The following is a 15362-nucleotide window of genomic DNA, read 5'->3' on the forward strand; positions in this document are numbered from 1 at the left end:
AAACAACCCAAATGCTGAGAATATTGAATTATAATATTGGCAACCTTTTTACACCAGTCCTAATCCCAGGTTCCATTTTGTAACCTTCATTATAATCATCTTCACGGCTTCTGATCCACTTTAACAAAACTCATAGGCAAAATGTTACACACTTCATTTTTATGACTCAGGAGTATCCTTAAAACTTGACAGTAAGATCAAAAATATACATTCTATGGTAGAGAGATTCTGCTTTTAGGAGAAACTTCTAGAGAAATTAGGTGGGAGAAAAGTTAATTGTTATACTGGTAGTCAGTGTCTTGAGAGATCTTTTGCACTGAGATATGGAAACAATATAGTTATCATCAGGAGAATGGACCATCACATGGTACCAAAAAACAAATGAACCAAAGCTATATGTATTTTAATTCAGCAGGACCCGAGGTGGCAATCCCAGGACAGACCCCTACCCCACATCCTCTGCTTTAGCTCCTCTCTGAAGTACCTACATAACAGCACCTGATGCATATTTCCTGAGTAGTTTTTCATCTCCTAAAACCCGCCACCAAATGGAAGAAATTAAGGACTTGAAGATCAGGAGCACGTAGCCCTCGACCTTCTGGCCCTTCAGGATAGGTCACCATCAACCAATCAGAGAATTGTCGGGAGCTGATCAGGTACCCTGGGACGCCCCTCCCTCACCTGGTCTGTTTTAAATGATTTGCTGGAAGCCTTCTGGAGCTCGAGGAGCTCGGGGGTTTTGAGCACGAGCCACCTGTCCTCCTTGCATTTACCATAAAGCTATACTTTCCTTCACTACAACCAGGTGTCAACAGCTTGGCTTTTACTGCGCATGAGCGAGGAGTCCGTGGAGTCCAGTCTCGAGTGGATTCCTCGCGCGTGGACGCCTCGCCTGTGGCACGTCAGAACCTGCAGCGGCGGCGGCTCCCGGGACTAGCCAGCGGCTGCCTGAGAACCTTTGCCTCCGAGTCACCCCCAGAACTGGCCGGCGGCGTCCCTGGCCCTTGGCGCTTCGAAGTTTAGAGGTGATGGAGATGAGGCCCTCGCAGTAGCCGGCCGAGACGTCTTCGGTGAGTAATGGCGCTCGAGTGTAATGACGCCCGGGTACCCAGCGCCATAACGTTGGTCTTGCCTGAGGTAGAACTTTCCTTGGGTATTTTTCCCCATGGACACCCCTTGGGCTTTCCTTCAGCCTCGTCTCTGATGGGACTGAGGTTCTACCTTTCTGGGGCTAGGAAACTTTGACCCTGAGAGACCGTTTGGCATTGCGGTAGATTTCACAACACCTGCGGTGAAGAGTTAATTATAGGTATTCAGATCTCTGTTTTCCATCTTAAAATCCCCCTAGAGGTGAATTTTGCGAAACTGGGAGAACTTCAGCTATGCTATCAGGAATAAAAGAAAGTGATGTTTTTGTTGTCAGCATTGTGGGTCTCAGTTCTCCTTGAGGTCTGGAGAACAGTGGCTTCAACGGTTCTGCTCTCATATCAAAGTGAGCATTTTCCATTGCTTTGGCTTTTATTAATATCTCGGGGGGAGAGGGGGTGTGTGTTTCCGTGCCTCAGTCCAAATCCTGTTCTCTCATCCTGGTTTTGCTGAACGTGAGGCATGTGATTGTGAGCAAATGATAGATACATTCTTTTCTGTAACTGTTGTTTGTTTCAACTGAATTGTGTGTTTGGAAACTGAGGGAGAACGTTTCTGAAAATGGTCAGGGTGGCCGGACAGTTTGCAAGGAGGAAGCTACCTTTCTCTTCTTGTGTCTTTGAGATGAATATATCGGCCTGGAACCTCAGGAACTTACCTGGTAATCTGTGTTCCTGAGGCTGAGGAAAAATATATTTTAAACTCAAGCAGAAAAATTGAAATTCTTGGTTCTGTCTTTATGTATTTGTAAAAATTAACTTGTAAAAATGCTCTATTTGAGTTAGAAGTAAGTCCTTACAAAAGAAATACCTCTAAGTATAAAAGATGCTAGCCAGAAAAATTGCAGGTTCACTAGGTCTAGGAAATGTGTAATATCTGATTAATATCTGGTATTGTCGCTTCTTGGCCTTTTGGCTAAGATCTAGTGTAATATCAGGTATTGAAGCCAGTATAACTTTGGTAGAATCAATACAGACATGCATTTATTTTGTTGTACCTCGGGTTACAGAAGGTCGATAAATTTGTTATTTTTGTTGCAATTTGTCAGCAGAAAGAAAATTTAATTACCTTGTATGATGAAATTCTTATATGTAAATTACATGCAAATGAAATAACAGCTTTTGGGTGAACTCTTTACAAATAATTGTTTTAGGAATGTCTACTTAAAAATGATTTCTCTAGATAATGTGGTAACTTGAAATTTCAGAGTTGTGCTAAATTAAGTTATAATGGAAGTTTATTTTATAGTTAAGTCATTAGCAAGCAAAATTAATGAAACATTAATAACTGAATGTTGGCTTCCCTTTACAGAGAAACTAAATGTCTTTAGGACTGTTACTAAACGGTGCCACTGAGATGTTTTCTATTAAAAGTACATGTTTTTAAAAATTATTATTGGTATTTGTTTGCCAATCTACAGAATGCTAATGTAAACGTTTATAAATACTTCTTGGTTTTCACTAGAGATTAAGGTTTTTAAGAGTTGACGATTCTAATTTAAATATGTAATTAAAGTGATTAGAATAATAAAGGAAACACTTCAGTTTGCAGTAGGAAAGAAGGATATATGTTTTAAGCAAAAGAAGGTATGAGGAAAGGAATTGCATCTTGTTAAGAAAAAGATAGGGATTTGGTTCTGGAGCTGGTTTTTTCTAGATGGGGAAAAAAAATAAAGGACAAAGCTAAGATGGATACAGAAAGCTGTGGAAGGTTTGTGGAAAGGGAGTCCTGAAAAAGGAGTTTTGTGAACGGTCAGGCTGAGATTATATTAAACTTAATAAATGGATTTTATTAAAAGTAGGCTGGTACAGGACTAGATTTTGTTCCTCTCTTGAGAGAACACGTTTACTTAGAATGCTGATTTTGATAACGGATTGTGTGAATTTCCTTGCCTTTAAGTGATCTGTATTTGCTTTTTTTAAATTGAAGAATAGTTGATTTACAATGTTGTGTTAGTTTCTGGTGTACAGCAAATTAATTCAGTTTTGTGTATATATATACACACACACACATACATATACACGTATATCTTTCTCATGTTCTTTTCCAATGGTTTGTTACAGGATATTGAATTTAATTCCTTTGGCTATACAGTAGGACCGTGTTGTTTATATCCTAGTATCTGTTTATATGTAGTTTGTATTTGCTAATCTCAAACTCCTAATTTATTCCCTCCCCTCGCCCCCTTTCCCCTTTGGTATCCATAGATTTGTTTTCTATGTCTGAGTCTGTTTTGGTTGGTAAATAAGCTCATTAGTATCATATTTTAGATTCCACATATAAGTGATATGGTATTTGTCTTTCTTTTTCTGACTTCACTTAGGTCCATTCATATTGCTACAAATGGCATTATTTCATTTTTATGGCTGAGTAGTACCCTTATATATATATATATAGTATATATTATATATATACACACACATCACAGCCTCTTCATCCATTAAACTGTTCGTGGACCTCTAGATTTCTTCCTTGCCTTGGCTATTGTAAATAATGCTGCTATGAACACTGCAGTGCATGTATCTTTTTGTAGAGTTTTCTCCAGGTATCTACACAGGCATGGGATTGCAGGATCATACGGTATTTCTATTTTTCTATTTTTAGTTTTTAAAGGAACCTCTGTACTGTTTTCCATAATGAATCAATTTTCACTCCCAACAATGTACGAGGATTCCCTTTGCTTTATACACCCTATCCAGCATTTGTTATTTGTCAGCTTTTTAATGATGGCCATTCTGACCAGTGTGAGGTGATAACCTCATTATAGTTTCGATTTGCATTTCTCTCAGTGATGTTGAGCATCTTTGCATGTTCCTATTGGCCATGTCTTCTTTGGAGAAATATCTATTCAGTCTTCTGCCCATTTTTTATTTGCTTCTTGTTATTGAGTTATATGAGCTATTTCCGTATTTTAGAAGTTAAGCCCTTGTCAGTTGCATTATTTGCAAATATTTTCTCCCGTTCCATAGATGTTTTCATTTTGTTTATGTTTCCTTTGCTGTTCAAAGCCTTAAAAGTTTGATTAGGTCCCATTTGTTTTTGTTTGCTTTTATTTCTGTTGCCTTAGAGACTGACCTAAGAAAACATTGCTGCAATTTATGTCAGAATGTTTTGCCTATGTTCTCTCCTAGGAGTTCTGTGGTGTCATGTCTTAGTTTTCAAGCCATTTTGAGTTTATTTTTGGGTTCGGTGTGAGGTTGTGTTCTAACTTCACTGATTTACATGTGACTGTCCAGCTTTCCCAACACCACATGCTGAAGAGACTGTCTTTTCTCTGTTGTATATTGTTGCCCCTTTGTTGGAGATTAATTGACCATAGATGTGCTGATTTATTTCTGGGCTCTCTATTCTGTTCTGTTGAGCTACATGTCTGTTTTTGTGCCCAAAATACCATGGTGTTTTGATTACTGTTGCTCTGTAGTATTGTCTGAAGTCTGAGAGAATTATGACTACAACTTTGTTCTATTTGCTGAGGATTGGTTTGGCACTGCTGGGTCTTTTACAGTTCCATGTAAATTTTAGGATTATTCTGTTTCTGTGAAAAATGTCATGAGTAATTTAATAAGGATTGCATTAAGTCTGTAGTTTGATTTGGGTTGTGTGGCCATTTTAATAATAATAATTCTTCTAGTCCAAGGGCATAGGATACCTTTCCATTTCTTTGCATCATCTTCAGTTTCCTTTATCAGTGTTTTTCTTCTAATTCTCGGCATGTAAGTCTTTCACCTCCTTGGTCAGGTTTATTCCTAAGTATTTTTATGCAATTTTAAAAACGTTTTTTTAATTGGAGTATGGTTGCCTTACAATGTTGTGTTAGTTTCTGCGGTACAGCAAGGTGAACCAGCTATATATATCCCCCTTTCTCGATTTCCTTCCCATTTAGGTCATGACAGTGCATTGAGTAGAGGTCCCTGTGCTGTACAGTAGGTTCTTACTTGTTATCTATTTTATACACGGTTGTGTCTATATGTCAATCCCAATCTCCCAATTCATCCCACCCGCCTTTCCCCCTTGAGAGCCATACATTTGCTTTATACGTCTGTTTCTACTCTGCTTTGTAAATAAGATCGTCTATACCAGTTTTTTTCAGATTCCACATATATGCAGTAATATGATACTTGTTTTTCTCTTTCTTACTTCACCCTGTATGATCGTCTATCCTTATCTCCACAAATGACCCAATTTCATTCCTCTTCATGGCTGAGTAATAATATTCCATTATGTATATAGGCACCACATCTTCTTTATCCATTCCTCTGTTGATGGACATTTAGGTTGTTCCCATGTTCTAGTTATTGTAAATAGTGTTGCAGTGAACATTGGGGTGCATATCTTTTTGAATTAATGGTTTTCTCTCAGTATATGCCTAGTTATGGGATTGCTGGGTCAGATGATAGTTCTGTTTTTAGTTTTTTAAGGAACCTCCATATTCTTCTCCATGATGGCTGTATCAAATTACATTCCCACCAACAGTGCAAGACGGCTCCCTTTTCTCCACACCCTCTCCAGCATTTATTGTTTGTAGATTTTGTGATAATGGCCAATCTGACCAGTGTGAGGTGATACCTCACTATAGTTTTGTTTTGCATTTCTCTCATAATTAGTACTGTTGAGCTTCTTTTCATGTGTTTTGTGGCCATCTATATGTCTTCTTTGGAAAAATGTCTATTTCGGTCTTCCACCCAGTTTTTGATTGAGTTGTGTTTTTTTATATTGAGCTGTTTGTGTATTTTGGAGATTAACCCTGTTTCAGTTGCTTCGTTTGCAAGTATTTTCTCCCATTCTAAGTGTTCTCTTTTTGTTTATGATTTCCCTTGCTGTGCAAAAGCTTTTAAGTTTAGTTAGGTCCCATTTGTTTGTTTTACTTTTATTTTCATTACCCTAGGACAGCGATCCCCAACCTTTTTGGCACCCGGGACTGGTGTCATGGAAGACAATTTTTCCGTGGGCTGGGGAGGATGGTTCTGGTTTCACCTGCTATTCAACCCCTGCAGCCCAGTGCCCCTAACACCCGGTGCTGGGGACCCCTCCTGTAGGGGATGAGTCAAAGAAGAGCTTGCGGAAATATGTGTCAAAGTGTGTTCTGCCTGTTTTCCTCTGAGACTTTTATAATGTCTGGCCTTACATTCAGGTCTTTAATCCATTTTGAGTTTATTTTTGTGTATGGTGTTAGAGTGTTCTAATTTCATTCTTTTACATGTAGCTATCTAATTTCCCCAGTACCACTTATTGAAGAGACTGTCTTTTCTCCATTGTATATCGTGGCCTCCTTTGTCATAGATTAGGTGACCATAGGTTTGTGGGTTTATTTCTGGGCTTTGTATCCTGTTCCATTGATCCATATTTCTGTTTTTGTACAGAAATATAGTACAGTCTGAAGTCAGGGAATACAGTCTGAAGTCAGGGAGCCTGATTCCTGCAGCTCCATTTTTTTTGGTTTTTTCTCAAGATTGCTTTTGCTATTCGACGTTTTTTGTGTTCCATACAAATAGTAAACTAATTTTTTGTTCTAGTTCTGTGAAAAATGCCATTTAGTAATTTGGCAAGGGGGCTTCCCAGGTGGCTCAGTGGTAAAGAATCCACCTGCCAATGCAGGAGACTTGGGTTCGATCCCTGGGTCAGAAAGATGCCCTGGAAAAGGAAATGGTAACTCACTCCAGCATTCTTGCCTGGAGAATTTCATGGACAGAGGAGCCTGATGCGCTACAATCCATAGGGTCTCAAAGAGTCAGACACAACTTTTTAGCGACGAGACAACAATAATAATTTTATACAGATTGCATTGAATCTGTAGATTGCTTTGGGTAATATAGTCATTTTTCACAGTATTGATATCTATCTATCTGTATTGTCTTTGATTTCTCTCATCATATCTTAGTTTTCTGTGTACAGGCCTTTTGCCTCTTTAGGTTTATTCCTAGGTACTTTATTCTTTTTATTGCAATGGTAAATGGGATAGTTTCCTTAATTTCTCTTTCTGATGTTTCATTATTAGTGTATAAGAATGCAGGAGATTTCTGTGTATTAATTTTGTATCCTGAGACTTTACTAAATTTGTTGATTAGTAGTTTTCTGATGGCACTTTAGGATTTTCTGTTAGGTTGGTACAAAAATAATTGCAGTTTCAGACCGTGAATTTTAAGTCATTATAACTAGGCCCAAACACATCTTTATTAATCAAGATAGGAACCATTACAATCAACACATTTTTGCCAACAGGAAATAAGACTGCTCATTCCTGTAACATAAGAGTCCATGCTTCAGGATTCAATGAGCTCTTGGTTGGTTGTGGAAGCATTTTCCCTGAAAAAAGTTGTTGAGATTCTTGTAGAAGTGGTAATCGGTTGATGAGAGGTCAGGTGAATATGGCGGACGAGGCAAAACTTCATAGCCCAATTTGTTCAACTTTTGAAAAGTTGCTGCGTGATGTGTGGTCAGACGTTGTGGTGGAGAAGAACTGAGCCCTTTCTGTTGACCAATGTTGGCTGCAGGCCTTGCAGTTTTCAGGGCCTCTCATTGATTTGCTGAGTATATTTCTCTCAGATGTAATGATTTTGCTGGGATTCAGAAAACTGTAGTGGATCAGACTACCAGTGACCATGACCTTTTTTTGGTACAAGTTTGGCTTTGGGAAGTGCTTGGAAGCTTATTCTCAGCCCAGCTACTGAGCTGGTCATTGCCAGTTGTCATATAAAACCCACTTTTCATCACACATCACAATCTGATCAAGAAATGGTTTGTTGTTATATAGAATAAGAGAAGATGACACTTCAAAATGATGATTTTATTTAAATTGCATTCAGCTCATGCGACACTCACTTATCAAGCTTTTTCAACTTTCCAGTTTGCTTCAGATGCTGAACAACCATAAAATGGTTAGTGTTGATTTCTTTGGCAACTTCTCGTGTAGTTGTAAGAGGGTCAGCTTCCATGATTGCTTTCAGTTGGTCGTTGTCACCTTCCCACGGCCGGCCACTATGCTGCTCATCTTCAAGGCTCTTGTCTCCTTTGCCAAACTTCTTGAACCACTGCTGTGCTGTATGTTCATTAGCAGTTCCTTGGCCAAATGCATTGTTGATGTTGTGAGTTGTCTCTGCTGCTTTACAACCCATTTTGAACTCAAATAAGAAAATTGCTTTTTATCTAACATCATTTCCATAGCCTAAAATAAATATGAAATAAGCAGCAAGTAATAAGTCTTTAGCAAAAAACATAAAGCAAGAAATGTGCATTACAGTGATGTATAACATAACCATATTTATTGAGAATGTGTTCCAATATCAACAGCAAATGTCAACAATGCAAAAACCATAGTTATATTTGCACCAACCTAATATGTATAGTATCATGTTATCTGCAACAGTGACAGTTTTACTTCTTCATTGCTAGTTTGGATTCCTTTTATTTCTTTTTCTTCTCAGATCGCCATGGCTAGGCCTTCCAAAATTATGGTGAATAATAGTGGCTAGAGTGGGCACCCTTGTCTTTTTTCTGATTTTAGAGGAACTGCTTTTAGTTTTTCACCACTGAGAATAATGTATGTTGTAGGTTTGTCATACATGGCTTTTATTATGTTGAGGTAGGTTCCTTCTATGCCCACTTTATGGAGTGTTTTTTATCATAAATCAGTGAATTTTGTTGAAAGCTTTTTCTGCATCTGTTGAGATGATCATATGGTTTTTATTCTTCAGTTTGTTAATAGGGTGTATAACATTGCTATTGTGTATATTGAAGAATCCTTGCATCCCTGGGATAAATCCCACTTGATGCATTATTCTTTTAATGTGTTGGTGGATTCTGTTTGCTAGTATTTTCTTGAGGATTTTTGCATCTCTTTTCATCAGTGATACTGGCCTGGAATTTTCTTTGTAATATCTTTGTCTGGTTTTGTTATCAGGGTAATGGTGGCCTCATATGAGTTTGAGAGTGTTCCTCCCTCTGCAATTGTTTGAAAGAGTTTGAGAAGGATAGGTGTTAGCTCTTCTCTAAATGTTTGATAGAATTTTCCTGTGAAACCATCTGGTCCAGGACTTCTGTTTGTTGGAAGATTTTTAATCACACTTTCAATTTCATTACTTGTAATCTGTTCATATTTTCTATTTCTTTTTGATTCAGTCTTAGAAGGTTGTACTTTTCTAAGAATTTGTCCATTTCTTCCAGGTTTTCCATTTTATTGGCATACAGTTGCTTGTAGTCTCTTATCCTTTGTAAAAGGGATTTTTTTTAACTTTTCATTTTCTGATATTTCATTGTTAGTGTAAAGGAATGCAGCAGATTTCTTTATGTTAATCTTGTATCCTGCTGCATTGCTGAATTCATTTATTCTAGTAGTTTTTGTGTGGAGTCTTTAGGGTTTTCTGTATATAGTATTATGTTACGTGCATTTGATGACAATTTTACCTCTTCCATTCCAATTTGGAGTCCTTTTTATTTCTTCTTCTTGTCTGATTTCTGTGACTAGGACTTCCAATACTATTTTGAATAGAAGTGGTGAGAGGGGGCATCCTGGTCTTTTTCCAGATTTTACCAGGAAGGCTTTCAGTTTTTGACTGTTGAGTAGGTGGGTTTGTCATAAAAACTTTTCATGTTGAGATATGTTCCCTCGTTACTCATTTTTGGTAAGAGTTTTTGTCATGAATGGATGTTGAATTTTATCAAATGCTTTTGCTGCATCTATTGAGATGATTGAGTGGTTTTTGTCTTTTCCTTTGTTGATGTGGTTTATCACATTAATCTGCATGTGTTGAACAATCCTTGTGACCCTAGGATGAATCTAACTTGATTGTATGACTTTTAATTTTATGTATTGTTGGATGTGGTTTGCTAATACTTTCCTGAGATTTTTGCATCTATATTCATCAAAGATATTGGCCTGTAATTTTCTGTTTGGGTAATATCTTTGATGTTAGTATCAGGGTGATGGTGGCTTCATAGAATAACTTTCAGAGTGTTCCCTCCTCTTGAGTCTTTTGGAAGAGTTTGAAAGGCACAGTATAAATTTTTTATGTTTGGTAGAATTCTCCAGTAAAGCCATCTGGTCCTGGACTTTTCTTTAACAGATTATCTTTCACTTTTAGTAATCGGTCTGTTCAAATTATCTATTTTTCTTCATTCAGTTTTTGGTTGTATGTTTCTGAGAAACATTTCCATTTCTTCTAGGTTGTCCAATTTGTCCTCATATAATTGGTCACAGTGTGGTACTTGTTATTTCTCTCGTCTTTCATTTCTTATTTTGCTTCTTGGGGTCCTCTTGCCTCTCTTTTTGGTGAGTCTGGGCAAGGATTGTTGATTTTGTTTACCCTTTCAAAGAACTAGCTCTTCGGTTTATTTCCTATTGTTTTTTTCAGTCTTGATTTTATTTCCTCTCTGATCTTTAGTATTTTCTTCCTTCTGCTGACTTTAGGTTTTATTTATTCTTTTTCCAGTTCTTTTAAGTGGTAGTTTAGGTTGTTTGAGATTTTTCTTGTTTGCTGAGAAAGGCCCATATGGGTATGAATATCCTCTAAGGACTGCTGCTTCCAATAAATTTTGTATGGTAGTGTTTTCATTGTCAGATTTATCTCAAGGTATTTTTAAAATTTCGTCTTTTACTTCCTCATTGACCCATAAAACTCTTCATTTTATAGATGAGAAAGGTGTGGCTTGGAGTGAAAGGGTTTAGCTCAGATCAGATGCTAATACTACATTGGGAACATCATGCTGATTGATTATGCTAAGATCTTTTCCCTAAAGACAACTTACTGCAGCTTCCACCCGCTACCACCCAAAGCCAGATGCCACGTGTGGCAGGTCCCTCTTAGATTCTGGAGGCAACAGGAACACGTCTTAGCTCCTTATCCACCTACAGAGTCACTCAGAAGGCTTCCAGCTTCAGTGGGAACCAGAGCAGGGGAAGGCTCTGCAGAACATGCAGCTACAGCACAAGCTGCTGACAGCCTGAGCCCATGATCTGGTGGATACACCAGTGCAGCAGTGGTTGCACAGAAGTGGGAAAGGAGATCATCCCCTGGATATTGTGGGCTCCTTATACCACTGAACTGGCAAAAGAAACAAGGAGTTAATTTACTGACAGGAGACGTTGATCCCTATTAGCAAGTGAAAATTAATAGGGATCAGTGTGAAGTGGGTAGCTTCAGTTCAATGAGAGTAAGGAAGGTGATGTAACAAGGGTTTGGGTCACAACCACCAAATAAAGAATCCCTACCAGCTGGAGTTCTGGCTGAGAGTGGGGGAAACACAGAATGAGGAGTGGAAGGGAGGATGACAGCCTCACAACCACAATTGCAGAAACAAGGATATAAGGACTTAGTATATTTTCTGTAGCTATGTTATAGGGATGTATTTATTTTTATATACTAACAATTATCTTTTCCTTCTTCCCATTATTTTACACACAACTGTTGGAAATTAAGTTTATGATTTAGCCATTAGGGACTAGAATATTCAGCACTGTGACTGAGTTTCAGGGGTCATGTGTGTATTATTAGTCAGCATAGATTCAGTGACCCCTGAAACTGCGCATCCCATCAATTTGGAGAAGAGAGTGAGAATTTATTTGTAAGAAGCATGGCTGTACCTCTTTTAGATAAGAACATAAAGCTAACCAATTGTTGTATATAAAATTGTGTCAACAGGGTAGATATGGAAGCTGAGTCGTGGAAGGAAGAGACCGTACTGTTTTCAATTTATTGCCTCTAATTCTAAATGCACCCTTTTTGCCTGCTCTGTGGAGAGGAATCTGAGCTTCTTAACCATTTTCCTTTCCCACATGGCACAATGTTACGTGTTGCCAGAAGAGGGCGCTGGAGAGACAGTGCAGGAGGAAAGGGCTCTTCTAGTGCCTATGGGTTGTTTACCAGGTTTCTCTTGCGCGCCCTCCAGAGGCCGACTGCTGCAGAGCGCAGCAGTCAGCAGCATCTAGAGGCTCCCTTCACTACCAACCCCATCCGCAGGGCACTTTCTGAATGGAGTGCCTCCATGGAGAACCCGCCCAATAACCGCTTTCCCTGACACCGTGGGAGGGGCGGATTTCCACTGTGTTCCACCAGCATGGCACCCCAGCACTTCTCTGCCAGCTGGTGAACCACAGCCATGTCCTCCCAACAAAGTCTGGATCTCAGCCCTATTGGGAGACCTGGGTGTGGGAGTCTCTTGGGTGGTCTACCTCAGCCCTAGGGGAAGAGCTGCTCCTTAGGGCTTAGATGTCTCTGTACTTCTTATTCAATTCACGCTAACAACCTATGGCAAATTCCAGCTGCCTTTGGGGAAGGGGGAGCTACCTGGAAATCTCAGCACTGTCCTCCCTCACCTTGCCCTCTCCTATTTTCTTCGCCTCTGACTATCTGCCTCCCCCACACACACCATTTCTCATCTGTTCCTCTCTGTCCCCTTGTCCTCCCTCCTCCTCTTCCTTGTCTCATCACCACCCTCTCTCCCTCTTTGAAAAGTAAGCAGCTCAGATTTTTGTGCACTTGAGATGAAGATTGCATCAGAGCCTGGCAGAGGGCTTCTCTTTCCCTGTGATGTCACACCAAGAAGGGGTGGGCAGAGGTACAGGGCAGTCACAAAGGGCTGTGTGGTCGCCACCCCAGCCAAGAGGCCCCCACAGCACTGGCCTCCCTTCAGGCGCTTTCTGCCACCTGCCTCTGCAAAACTCCTTCAGTGAATGTGGATAGAAAAATCTGAGATCTCCAACATGAAAAGTGAATGTATGAAATGCACAACCAGACTTAAGACTGGCTAAATTCTCTCTCTGGGCCTCAGTTTTCCCATCTGTAAAATGGGGAGGACTTTGTTTTCTTCACATAATTTTATTTTTATTTTAAATATTTATTTATTTGGCTGTGCGAGGTCTTAGTTGCAGCATGGGGGATCTAGTTCCCTCACCAGGGACCAAACCCAGGTCCTCTGATTGGGAGTGCAGTGTCCTAGCCATTGGACCACCAGGGAAGTCACCTTCAGATAGTTTTATCTATTTAAAAAATTTTGTAGAAACAGTTTCTCTGTGCCAGATACCATTCTAAGCACTGTATATTGATACATATTAATTGAATCAATATAACAAGCCAACAAGGGACTATTCTTCCCATTTTATAAGCATGTCTGTGACACATTAATGAGGAAACAAAACCAGTGTTTAAAAGTGTATGTGAAGATGACATTTACTATTAAACCTGAAAGGGTTAAGCCCACCTTGTTAAAAATCATAATCTCAAGGATGAAGGTGTTGAGGAATGCAAACACCGTCCCTTTCAACCTAGGCTCTGGTGATATTTGACTGTAATATGCATACAAGCATTTTGTGATAAAACAGATATTTCCAATCTGAATAATGAATGTATGAAATGCACAAACAGACTTAAGGCTGGCCAGGTCCTCTCTCCAAGCCTCATTATTCCCATCTGTAAAATGGAAATGACCTCTTCCTCATGTTGTTTTATGTATTTAACAAAGATTTGTAGAAACAGTTTCTTTGTGCCAGGTGCCATTCTAAGCACTTTGATTCAGTTAATATGTATAATCTTTACAACAAGCTAATGAAGGAGGGGCTATTATTCTTCCCATTTTATAGATGGAGGAACTGAGGCACAGAGAGATTGAGTGCCTCAGCCAAGCTTACCTAGCTAATAAATGCCAGAGCTAAGATTTGAACTCAAGCAGTCAGGCTCCAGAGCCTTGCTTCGTAGCTATCATACAGTGTAGCAAAGAGTTAGTGAGAAGGTACGTGAAATGCTTTCCCTGTATTGTGCCACCTGATACTTGCGGAAGGTGAGAGATGCTTCTCAGACTCTGCCTACAGCATGTGCTCCCCACAACCCCCTAGAGTGGTCCCTGGCCCATGAAAGCACTCAGAACCCAATTACTGGATGAATGACTGTGCGAATGAACAAATCCACAGACGCCTGGACCATCGCCTTGCTTCTCTAAACATATTTTGTGTGGCAGCATCTAACCCAGGAACTAGCACATGGTAAGGCTAAGGGATAAATGGGTGGAGAGAGCATTTGGGACACAAGTAGGGCATCAGGGAATGACTGGATTACAGCAGGATGGTTATTCTTCTGTTTCCTTAAAGCCACACCCTGACTCTTCCACGAGACTGGGAGCTCCAAGCAGGCAGGGACCCTAGCACCTAGCCCAGGGCCTGGCACACAGTAGGTGCTCAGGAATGGCCGGAGAACAAATGCTGAGAGTGGGGCCTGAGGGAACAGAGGGCATCGGAGTTGGGTGAGCCTCTGTCCAGAGAGCTCAGGCAGAATGACCCCAAGGTGCCAGCCTGCAGCCTCCATGGGCAGCTCAGCATGGTGCCTGACCATGCATGCCCTGGGAGAGAGGAGGCAGGATCTGCTGTGTGAGGGGAAGAACATGGAGAGGAAGGAGCTGAGAGGGTGGCTAGAGCCCAAGCCCAGGCGGGGCTGGGAGGAAGCCTGCTGGCTGTCATCTGTGGGTCTGCGGCCAAGGAGAGCTTCCCTCACAATGTCTTCAGGGGGCCCCTCCTAGGCTCCTGAAAGAAAATACATGCAGCACACCCAGAATCCTCCTTCCATACCCACAGGTCCAACATCCACCATCTAAGTAACTGCACCCTAGGAAGAGTCTCTGTCTTCCTGAAGCCCCCAGAGACAGAATTAAAATCAAGCCTGCCTTCTCCCTGCTCACCAGGACCTGTCCACTTCCCCTCCCCTCATGGAACCAGGTCCCTTTCAGCCTCCCTCCACCTCCTACCCTCCTGAAGAGCAGATTCCCATTAGTCATTCTCACAAACGTCCCCATGCTGCCAAGAAGGTGAGTCTCTAATTGTGCAGTTCCAGGCATGTCCATTAGAGCTGGGCTGTTAATTGTGCTGTTCCAATGTCTTCTGTGTTCTTACTTCCTTATTACACAGCTGTCAACTGCTGAGAGGCCTGTGAAAATCTTCCCCTGTCGTTGTGCATTGGGGCCATGTTACATGCACCCAAGTTTGAAATGAATATAGCTTCCAGTGAATAGAGTCTTTACATTGTAAGCCTCTTCTTTTCTGACAGTGCTCTTTGCCATAAAGTCTATTTGGCTAGATATGAATATAGTCATACAAGCTTGCTTTTAGTATTTGCTAGGCGTGTGTGTGTATCATGTACATCATTCTTGAACTTTGATGTGCCTTATAGGTTTAGCTGCATCTTCTATAAACAGTGTATAGCTGACTGTTATTTTTGTTCTTCATCCAGTAAGATATG

The 15362-nt window shown here is 40.3% G+C and overlaps 1 long non-coding RNA gene across 4 annotated transcripts in view; it reads left to right on the forward strand.

Annotated features, from left to right (window-relative positions):
• Positions 1–890: 890 nt before the first annotated feature.
• The window catches only part of LOC145525842 (uncharacterized), a 99049-nt gene continuing 84577 nt past the window's right edge, over positions 891–15362 (forward strand). For all 4 annotated transcript variants that reach the window (XR_014068443.1, XR_014068441.1, XR_014068444.1 and 1 more), the window contains exon 1: positions 891–1070. This is a non-coding gene — a long non-coding RNA (uncharacterized LOC145525842). The remainder of the gene's footprint in view (positions 1071–15362) is intronic.

The sequence above is a fragment of the Giraffa tippelskirchi genome, chromosome 11, assembly GCF_054371585.1.
Source record: "Giraffa tippelskirchi isolate mGirTip1 chromosome 11, T2T-mGirTip1v1.2.pri, whole genome shotgun sequence".
Taxonomy (NCBI): domain Eukaryota; kingdom Metazoa; phylum Chordata; class Mammalia; order Artiodactyla; family Giraffidae; genus Giraffa; species Giraffa tippelskirchi.